The sequence below is a fragment of the Triticum aestivum genome, chromosome 1B (genome assembly GCF_018294505.1).
Source record: "Triticum aestivum cultivar Chinese Spring chromosome 1B, IWGSC CS RefSeq v2.1, whole genome shotgun sequence".
Taxonomy (NCBI): domain Eukaryota; kingdom Viridiplantae; phylum Streptophyta; class Magnoliopsida; order Poales; family Poaceae; genus Triticum; species Triticum aestivum.
In genome coordinates, this window is record NC_057795.1 from 14319412 (window position 1) to 14331025 (window position 11614).

Below are 11614 nucleotides of genomic sequence, written 5' to 3' on the forward strand. Positions count from 1 at the left end.
CATTTTCGAAAATTGTAAGGAAATTTCAAAAAATGTTTGTGTCTTTAAAAAATTGTTCAGAATTTCAAAATGCGAATAATTTTTTGAAAAGCACAAACAAAATTGTGAACACAAACATTTTCTGAGAGCACGAACAAAAAAATAAATTCCAAAACATTTTTCAGAAATGAGATTAAATAAATGATATCAAAAAAGTTTTCTAAATTTGCCAGAACATTTTTCAAATTGTTGAACATTTTTTTTGCAAATGAGATTTTTTTAAACTCCGAACAAATTCCAATAGTCGCCAGACAGGAGCGATGCCGTCGCCTAGTTGGGGAAGGACTAAGATTTTTCTTCTTCTATTTTTTGTCTTTCTCTATTTTTTTGTTCATTTCTCTTTTCTCCTTTTTAAACTTTATTATTTTATGAAACCTGTTCAAAAATTTGAAATACCAAAATAACAGTTTTAATTAACTATTTTAAATTATGATCTACTTATTTTTGTGTAAATATTCATTAAATGCTTTTAAAAATCACTTTTGTTTTCACTTCTATCATTTTGTATTTGTTCGTTATGTTAGAAACTTAAAATGATAGTTTTAAGTATCTATATAAATTATCATTTTGTACTCTATCATTTTTTTGACAAGTTTTGCATTTCTATTTTTTTCTCAGTCAAAAAAGGTTGATAAATCGTTAGATGTGTCGCAACTTGCATATGGTGTTGGAAGTAGTTCAAACCTGCCATGGATGCCTACCATGGGCATGTCCACCTAATAGCAAAAGTTGTGGTAATTTCAAGGATGTCCAGAAAACACGAACATCAACGTAGGGTGTTCAGGTTGGCAAGAAGGGTATGTGGGAGAGCACGTTGTTTTTCGACATCCTTAAAATGGCCCTACTTTTTTTCATGGTCTCGTATGACCAATTCAAGGCACCATGATAAGTTGTTTTGGCTTTCGAGAAGTTTTGAACTTTTGTAGAGTTTTCTCGGTAAGAAAATGCAGAAAAAAAAGGTTGAACGTTTCGCAACTTGTATACTGTGTCAGAAATTGTTCAAAACCTGGCATGTATGCCTATGAGGGGCATGTCCACCTAGTGGAAAAGTTGGGACCATTTCAAGGGTGTACAAAATAGACCATGTTGGAACGAAGTGTGTTTTGATGGCCAGAAGGCTCCGTCTGAGAGCATATTATTTCTTGACATCCTTGAAATTACTCCATTTTTTTCAAGGGCCTCCTATGACCAATTCAAGGCATCATGACAGGTTGTTTGGGTTTTCGACAAGTTTTGCATTTCCTGGAGTTTTCTCGGTGAAAAAATTCTATCCTATATCCTATATTTACTAATTGGAGGCACCAAACAAGCTCCCACGTTAATCCTAATAATTAAGCAGATATGTCCATTAGATCTCCCCATTATTTATTTTCAACCGTCTGATGAAATATATCAAAGAGGCCTTGCCAAATATCCCATGCAAGAGTCTATTCTCAGCAAACTCCTTCATATCCTACCAAAAGATATATCTTGCATGCTGGCTCTCTCTCCCCCATCCTCCTCGCATGCCAGGAGACGCCCTAATAGTTGACTTTGCATTGATGCTGCATGGGAGCCAGCGTAGGAGGATGCTGCATGAGAGCTAACAAAGGAAAGATCTAAGAATTGCATGTTGCCATGTATATAGTGCACGGATTTGGAGATTGATCCGCAGATACTGGCAGCTGATATCGTATCCGGGTGCTCCTCGGCGGCGGAGGCGACAAACTGTGCGCCGGAGGCATAGCCGTGTATCGTGTGCCGGCGCCGCAACGACGGCGGGGATGCATGCAGGCAAGAAGAAAATATCTCCCTTGAAGATTGGTTCCATCAAGGCATAGAAGCGTCCTCGAAAAACCCTAGCGCCGTTCTTCTCCTTGCCATGTTCAACTTTAAAGTTCAACGGGGTCGACATGCAGGCTGGACAAGATTGCCTTTCACGTGGGACTGCACACTGTCCTCTCCCAACGTTAGCGACCGAGTTTCATGATGCGGCGTTGGATTGGACGACCTCCAATCAGGACTGAATGTGCGACAGCGTCTGCACACAGCGCCGATGCAGGAACATGATTTGGCTTGATTCATTGGCGCATAGTCACGACTTGGCTTGATTCCTATTAGAGACACAAGTGCACGATCTAGATTTGGGTCGGGCTGCTGGATTGCTTTGGTGCAAAGCTAGCTATCGATCGGCCGGAAACACACGTACATGCTACAACCAGCTAGCTAGCTTTCAATCAGCCTGAAACACATGTAGATACTACAACCAATTGGCATCATCAATGACTTTTGTTCTGCAGCAGAACGCACCGTGCGAAGCATTACATGTGGGATGACGAGATGCTGTGCAGCATGCCGGCTCCGGCCGGGCCGCCCGCCCGGACGAGACGCCGGCCACGGCCTAGGATGTGCTAGCGGTGCACTGCAAACAGCCTTGCAATTAATTCAAAGTATGGTCTTTATTTTCTCATATTGGATTCCTTTATGTTCCCTCCATTGTTATATGTCTATGGTTAACTGCATGCATAGGAAAAATATGTATCTACAATATCAAGCAAAAGAACTACTTGCAGATAGGGTGCCACATGTGTAAGAACATGAATGATGAGTAGTAGTGTTCATCATTACATATTATAACACACTTTTGTTATTTTTGTGACTTCTTTATTTTTGTATCATATAAAAATGAGTGAAAGCAAACAACTGCTGAAGTCGGGTATGTGCATTGGTGGGTGTGCTATATATCAATAAAAAAATATTGTAATTTTTGTCCAATGGTTGATTATATTATTTTGAAAAAAAAACAAAATTATATAATGAGATCACATGACATGGCAAGCAGAACAGATGGCGATGTCGGGAGGAACAGACTCGCCTAATATAAATAAAATTAGACAATAATGTTTTAATGACCGTGCACTTGATCTGATTTTTTTATGTTAGTTTTACGAAATAACTTTTTTCAACTACGAAAAGGATCGGTAACTACAACAACAAATTCGGCCAACAAACTACCAACATTCATGTCTTGGGTTTCAGATATTATAAGTTTGATCTGTAGCTCAATAGTTAATCCAGTGCTTAATCCTTTTTCATCACGGAAAATCTTGAGTCCATTGTGAGTATTAAGTATTTTTTCCTTTTCAGGGAAGAACCATCAGAATTGTGCAGCAACACTGGACAGTAGATGTATATATATATGCAACATGGCCATCATGTGTCGATTTTTGGTATTACAATCAGTAGTGTACATTCAACCGTCTCCATGTTGTAGTTTTTTCGTTTGTTTCAGTCATTCGTCATTGCACGGGGACAAGTGAGCTATACGATTCCCTAAATTATGTGTATATGTAAAAATACAGCAACATTTTTACTATTTTTTATAGGTATGATCAATTCCTTTGATGTACATTGTGAAGGGCTGAGGGTTTTGTGTCATATCTACCTGGGAAAGGGGAGAAAGTACTACAGGTGAATGCCTCAAATCTAATGTTAATCTAATTGAATTATGGATTTCTTATAATTAGATAATCCGCTAATGAAATTATGCATAACAATCTATGCTAACTAAATTTAACCAGTTTCGTTCCATGCATCTCAATACAACAATCTTCCTGGTGTGAACATTTTAACTTGGCGTAAATGTAATAGTTCTCTCCTCTGTAGGTTATACACTTCCAAAAATACTTCCATTTTTTATTCTTCGTACTACTTGCTTATTTCTAAATCATATTTCTATTTGTATAAACTAGAGAACATTTTTGCACATTACATGATAGGCTGATAAGTAAAACTTCACACATAATAAAATATGTTGTTGTTTGTTGACCTTGATGGTCTGGCATCTTCCATTTATGGCGGTGTTTAAATACAAGTATAGTTTATCACGTTGCTATAGTTATATTTCTCTATACCTTTGATTTTGACTAGACAAGCTTATGTCAACAAACAGCCGATCTAATAGTAAACCCAACATGATTATGTACCACAGCCGCCCCACTCTTTTCATCCTTTTATTGTTAGTTTTTCGCTGTCAATTAGAAAATAGCCACATCACAACATAGTTCATCAAATGTAACTAAACACAACATTGCTTTAAATCCTTTGTATGCATTTTATAGCATAATTATAAAAGGTTGAATACATATTATTTATGTTTGCTATATGTTGAAACCTACTGCATGATATTAAGAATTTTGAGTACATTTCATTTTTCTGTCAATATTTCACGTACCGAAAAATGCAGGTGCAAACAATATTTTCCATGAACCCCTAAGTATAACTATGTATAGTGCTAGACCACTGGTGGAAAAAGGGCCTTTGGTCGCGGTTCGCAACTGCCATTAGTCGCGGTTGCGCAACCGCGACCGACCGGGCGCGACTAAAGGCCCCCCCCTTTAGTCGCGGTTGCTTAAGAACCGCGACTAAAGGCCCGTCCACGTGGGCGCCAGGTGGCCGTCGGGGCGGAGGACCTTTTGTCGCGGTTCTTCTGGCCAACCGCGACTAAAGGCCGCCGCAGGTTTAGGGTTTTAGCCCCCCCCCTTAAACCTGTTTTCTGTTTAATTTGTATTGTTTTATTTCTTTTGTGCTTTATTTTAATTTTGAAGGAGTTTCATATATTCTACGGTACTACATACATGCATATGAATGTACAATTTCAAATAAATTTGAAATTAGAACCAAAAAGAATTCAAGAGGAATATACAATATATATTCAATATCATCGGATGACCATATACAATTTTGAACAAGTTTCCATACATGATTTAATGCATATAAAGTTCTACGTCCTCGTAATAGTGTTCTCCTTTAGGATGGAGGACTTCCCTGCTGAACCATCCAGCTAGTTCCTCTTGAAGTGGTCGGAAGCGAGCTTCTGGACTAAGCATCCACCGGAGGTTATTCCTATGAGCATTGGTATCACTCGGAACCCGCTCAGAGGTGTATCTCCGGATCATCTCACAGACATAGTATCCACATAGATTGGTCTCCGGTGGCTGAATATCCCCAGCATTCTTAGCCTTTAACATTTTGAATTCTAGCTCTTTTTTGAATTCACCGACCTTTGTATCTACGAACCGTCTCCAAACCCTACGAGGCAAAGAAAATTAAATGAACAAGAGAGTTATTAATTAGTTACTTGATATTAGGAAATGAACGAAATAGGCCGATCGATATAGAGCGCAAATGAATGAAAATAATTACTTCTACAGCATTCTTCTCATGCCGCCCCAAAGCTTTGGATCCATATTCACAGAGTCGTGGACGAGACATTCTGAGGTGTTAACTTTAATTACTAGCAGAATCCAGTGGAACCTGCGGACACGATACATGCACAGTACGTCATGCATAACTCATCGATTAGCCGGCCACATACCATGCATGGAGTAAACAAAAGAGAATGTGCTCAAGACAGAAACACTCACTCAAAATGGTAAGGAAATAGAATATCACTTTTGAGTTCCTGCTTTGTAAGAAACTGCCACAGGTCTGCCTCCACGTCGGCGGGGTAACGCTCCAACACATGTCCATTAACGATGTGTGGGTCAATGAACCCAACATCATGGATGTTCCTTACTCTGCATTCCTTAATCTTCATTCTGCATGTATAATAGCGGACACAACAATATAGTTAGGACATATATATAGTGCAGGCAATATGAACGAGATGGGGTAGAAATTAATAAATCACTTACAGAACGTAGCAACTGATGATAGATTTATCGAGCTCGCGCAGATTGAAAAGCTGGAACAATTCACTCAGTTCAATTTGTACATAGTAATGTTTGAAGTGATGCTCATGTCTAACTTCCGCATAAATATATTCTTTGGCGTTTTTATTTTTTATGTAACCCTTGTACCATTTCAGCAGACCTTTCATTTGTGGAGGTAGATCCTTTTCCTGCGCAGGCTCGACGAGAGGCCCATTATTGACATATGTAATTACTACCTCCTTCACTGGCGCCTCATCAAGGCCTAACAGTTCACGAAGAGTAATACCTAAGTTGGCCGCTTGTTCTCTGGCACTCGTTACAGTCAATCCCTGTGCTGCCGCAGCTTGTATGATCTCGGGGGCATCCGGACAGAAGGCTTCCACTATAAGCGGGGCAATCGATTGTTTACTTTGTTCCCCGAGCTGGGCAACTTGTTTCCCGCTTTTTTTACTTTCGGCCTTCTCCCGCTCTTTGTTCTCCTTGAACATGAGTGCCTGCCTGCGAAGTTCACGTGCATAGTCGTTAGGCAGATTCTTCGCGGCTTGGGACGGTGTGCTCAAAAATGACTTAGCCCACTTCTTTTGCTCATCAGAAAATACTGGCTTGGGCTCGGGCTCTCTTTTCTTCTTGCAGTCCGCCTTCCATTTCTCCAAATCAGCAGCCGCGGCCGCGTCGACTTCCTCGGCACTACGTTCCCAAGGCCTTGTGGGGAGAGGCTTCGGTGATGGCTCCGGTACCTTTGTGGTCTTAGGTACATAAGGGTCCGGGTTAATAATCCAGGACTGCTTCTGCTTCTTTGCCGGAGGTGGATTGGGGGGCGGCGTCTGATCACCCGCCGGACGAGGACTGGGGGGCGGCGGCTGATCACCCGCCGGACGTTGTGGACTGGGGGGCGGCGTCGGCTGACGTGACGGAGGTGTAGGTGAACCGCCACCACCACCACCACCACCACCACCACCACCACCGCCGCCACCACCACCACCGTAGGGGGGTGGACTTGTTGTCCTTGGCGCCTCGCCTGGAAACTTGATAAACTTCTTTTGCCATAGAATGAAATGGCGCTTGACATCTCCAAGTCTTTTCTCCCCTTCAGGTGTAGCAATGTCAATCTCCAGGTCCTCAAACCCTTGGACTATGTCCTCCACCGTGACACGAGCATAGCCATCTTGAATGGGGTTGTTGTGGTGGAGTGCTCCAGGTAAACATGGTAAAGCACTGCCGATGGCTACCTTCATGGACATGTTCCCGATAGGATAATACAGATGACATTATTTCATCTCCTTTATATCGTCCACGGGGTAGCGAGGATGCTCCGGTGAAGTAATTTCGACCACCAGAGGCTCCGGTGCAGTAATTTGGACCACCAGAGGCTCCGGTGCAGTAATTTCGATCGTCGGTGCATCTGCACCAGCCGGTGGGGCCTCCGTGGAAGCCACGCTGCTTCTCTGCTGCTGGCTTCCGAGATCCGCTGGATGATCTTCATGCTGCACCCGAGCTGCATCTCTTTCGGCTACTAGTACACTCATGGTTTTCTTCATCACATCCATTTCCGATGCCAACCGCGCCACAACATCTGCTTCCCGATCCATCTTTCTCTTACGGCTTCTGTAACCGTACGGGTCATCGTTCTGGGGGAACCCTATTTTCCACGGAATGTGCCCCATGCCTCGTACACGTCCTCCGTGTTCAGGATTCCCGAGGGCTTTTGTCAGCGCGTCGTTCTCTCTGTTGAACTTGATCTTCCCCTGTTGAGCATCCCTCATTGCGTTAATAAGGGCTTGGGTGGGTTTAATTAATTTGCCCCGGTAAACACACTCCCCTGTCTCCGGGTTCAGCGTTCCCCCATGCCCGTACCACCAGCTTTTGGCCCTTGGGTCCCATCCCTCCGTACCTGGACGGATTCCTCGCGTCCTCAGCTCGTTCTCCATCTTCTCCCACCTAGGCTCCCAAAGGCGATACCCTCCTGGCCCCATAACATGATTGTACTCCTTCTTAGCCGCATTTTCCTTATTTTTTTCGATATTTGAATGAACTGCTCCGATTTCTTTTGCTTCACAAATTCTGGCCAATCATGTTTCAGTTTCTCATATTGTCCTTTGAAATCCGGAGTCTTGTTCTGCTTGACAAAGTCATGGGCTAGATTTTGCTTGAATTTCCGGAATGCGTCGGCCATCTTATGAAGAGCGAACTGTTTGACTAGCCTCCTCCTCTCCTTGTTTTCCTCAATCTTGTTACCCTCCTCATCGAATTTGTTGTATTCCGGAGGTAGAACGAAATGTTCCATAAGCTTCTTGAAGCAATCTTTTTTTGTTCTCTTATCGACAAAAGTGAAACCATCAATTCGTGCCTTCTTTGGCTCATTCCACTCCTGGACGGTGATCGAGACGTTGTCTCTAACAATGGCTCCGCATTGGCTGACAAACTTGGTGGCGTTCTTGCGGGGCTCCAGCGGCCTGCCGGTTGCACTGTCGACAACCTCGATGGTGCATGTTTCTCCTTGTTTCATCGTCTTGGTTGCGCCACGCTTTGACGACGTACTCGATTGTTTCGACGATCTGGCCGAGGGCTAAAATAAGAAAGAGTCGCGCGCGTTAGTACACACATATTTATTCAAATCAGTTAGTTTGTATCACCAGAGGCTCAATGTATATATATACCTCGGTGCCGGAGGTGGTTGCTACTTCCATTTGAAGATCGTCGTTTATCGACGTTTGTTCGGCATCATCTTGCTGACGGCGCCCTTCATCTTCACCGTCAAGGTTCAGATAAGAAGAGATATCATCTTCTTCTTCTCCGGTCGGCACATATAGAATATCGCCGTTTATGATGCCGAACATATGTGCTTCACCGTTCGGATCATAGTTGTCCATAATCGGGTCAGCTCTATCGTCCGCCATTATGTCAGTCCTGAAAACATGTAGTAAAAACAAATTAATTAAGTGAAGAAGGGGGGCGGTGGCGGTGGCGGTGGCGAAAGGGCGGTGGCAAAAGGAGGGGGCGAGGAAGGGGTGGGAGAGGGTGTCGCGGTAGAGCGCGAGACGGGGCGGCAGACGACGGCGTCACGGAGAGGGAGGAAATTCCAATTTGTCATGTCGCGAACCCAAAATGGGCCGGCCCAGGTGAGCTACGTCCTGTGAGACGCGTCGACTTTTTGATGCAAAGAGCGTCACACAGGGCTGGATATGACGCTGTCTGCGTCAAACTGTCGAGCGAACGCACCTACGAGGGTTCCCAACCCTTTTTTTATTTTCATTTCTTTTCCTTTCTTTTTCTGTTTCGTTTTTCTTTTCTTTTTTTGTTTATTGTTCTTTTTCTTTTTCTTTTTAAAAAATGTTCTCCTTTTAAAAAATGTTCTATTTTTCAAAAATGTTCATATTTTCAAAAAATGTTCGATTTTCACAAATTTGTTCGTGTTTTCAAATTTTGTTCCGGAGTTTCAGAAAATTGTTTGTGTTTTCAATTTTTTTTGCCGGCTGTAGCCAACTATCCATTCGTCCTGCAAGGAAGGGGAACAGGGGACGAGGTGGGAGAAGCTCACGGCGAGGAGGGACTCCTTGGCGGAGAGGCGCTCCGTCTCGCGGGCGTAGCTGGTAGCGGGCTCCCACGCCTGTGCGTACACGTCGTCCCGCCGGGGACGGACGGGTGGCGGCCTGGATGAGCAGCGGGACAGACGGGCGGCGGCCCGGATGAGCAGCGCGGCGGCCGGGGTCGGACAGGCGGCGGCCTGGATGAGCAGCACGGCGGCCGGGACGGACGGTCGGCGGCCCGGATGAGCAGTGCGGTGGGCGAGGGCGACGGCGGGCGGCGTCGAGGGCGAGGGCGACGGCGGGCGGCGTCGAGGGCGCGGCAGAGACGAACAGGCGGGAATCGGAGAAGACGAGAATCGGACCTCGTATTTATAGCCCCCCCCCTTTAGTCGCGGGTTGCCTGCCCAACCGCGACTAAAGGGTTTTTGGCAGGTTTTTTGCGTTCCCGCGCCCCCACCTTTAGTCGCGGTTGGTCTGGCCAACCGCGACTAAAGGGTAACCTTTAGTCGCGGGTCTCGTCGCCAACCGCGACTAAAGGCCGCCGCAGGTTTAGGGTTTCACCCCCCCCCCAAACCTGTTTTCTGTTTAATTTGTATTGTTTTCTTTTTAATTTGTATTGTTTTCTGTTTAATTTGTATTGTTTTCTTTTTAATTTTTATTGTTTTCTGTTTAATTTCATGTATCATCAGTGGTATCTCGAATCATTCGAAAATGGACACCAAACACATCACGGGTAATATAATTCACATGATCCATTCAACAAAGTTTGCTACAATAAATTATTACACATCATTTCTTCCCTTGTGTCCCTGCTTGCTTACGATTGTGCCGTATCCATGGAGCATCCTCATCATTTAACTTAATGCTTGGGTCGGTGTTCACTTTGAAGGGCGGAATTTCAGCAAACATATTATAATCTTCTGACATGTCTGTCTTGTCCTCCACTCCCACGATGTTTCTTTTCCCTGAAAGAACAATGTGGCGCTTTGGATCATCGCATGATGTACGGATCGTTTTCTTATCTTTCCGTTTCCTCGGTTTGCTACTCATGTCCTTCACATAGAAAACCTGAGCGACATCTTTCGCTAGGACGAATGGTTCGTCAAGGTAACCAAGATTGTTGAAATCCACCATTGTCATTCCGTATTGCTGGTCCACCTTTACCCCACCTCCTGTTAGCTTGAACCATTTGCACCGGAACAAAGGGACCTTAAAGGAGGGTCCATAGTCAAGTTCCCATATCTCCTCTATGTAACCATAATATGTGACCTTTTGCCTATTCTCGGTTGCTGCATCAAAGCGGACACCACTGTTTTGGTTGGTGCTCTTTTTATCTTGGGCGATCGTGTAAAATGTATTCCCATTTATCTCGTACCCTTGGAAAGTCGTTATAGTCGAAGATGGTGTCTTGGCCAACATGTACAGCTGATCTACAACATCATTGTCATTCATTAAATGTTTTCTCAACCAACTGCCGAAAGTCTCCATGTGGGCCTTCCTAATCCAGGATTCAGGCTTCCCCGGGTTGTCCGAGCGTAAAATATTCTTGTGTTTCTCAAAGTACGGAGCCACCAAGCTGGAATTGGTCAGTACAGTGTGGTGTGCTTCAGTCAGAGAATGGCCGTCCATACATATCGTTGATTTCCTTCCGATCGTGCCTTTTCCACTTAGTCTCCCCTCGTGCCGCGATCGGGGAAGACCAATCGGCTTAAGGTCAGGAACAAAGTCAACACAAAACTCAATTACCTCCTCATTTCCATAGCCCTTGGCGATGCTTCCTTCTGGCCTAGTACGGTTACGAACATATTTCTTTAATACTCCCATGAACCTCTCGAAGGGGAACATATTGTGTAGAAATACAGGACCGAGAACGAAAATCTCTTCGACTAGGTGAACCAGGAGGTGCGTCATAATATTGAAGAAGGATGGCGGGAACACCAACTCGAAACTGACAAGACATTGGATCACATCGTTCTGTAACCGTGGTAGAACTTCTGGATTGATTACCTTCTGAGAGATTGCATTGAGGAATGCACATAGCTTCACAATGGCTACTCGAACATTTTCCGGCAGGAGCCCCCTCAAAGCAATCGGAAGCAATTGCGTCATAATCACGTGGTAGTCGTGAGACTTCAGGTTTTGGAACTTTTTCTCCGCCATGTTTATTATTCCCTTTATATTGGACGAGAATCCAGACGGGACCTTCATACTGCTCAGGCATTCAAAAAAGATGACCTTCTCTTCTTTGGTCAGAGCGTAGCTGGCACGACCTTGAAACCATTCCGGATGCCGGTCATCAGGGTCTTTCAAACGTTGCTGGTCCTGCCGTGCTTCCTTTGTATCATTTGTCTTCCC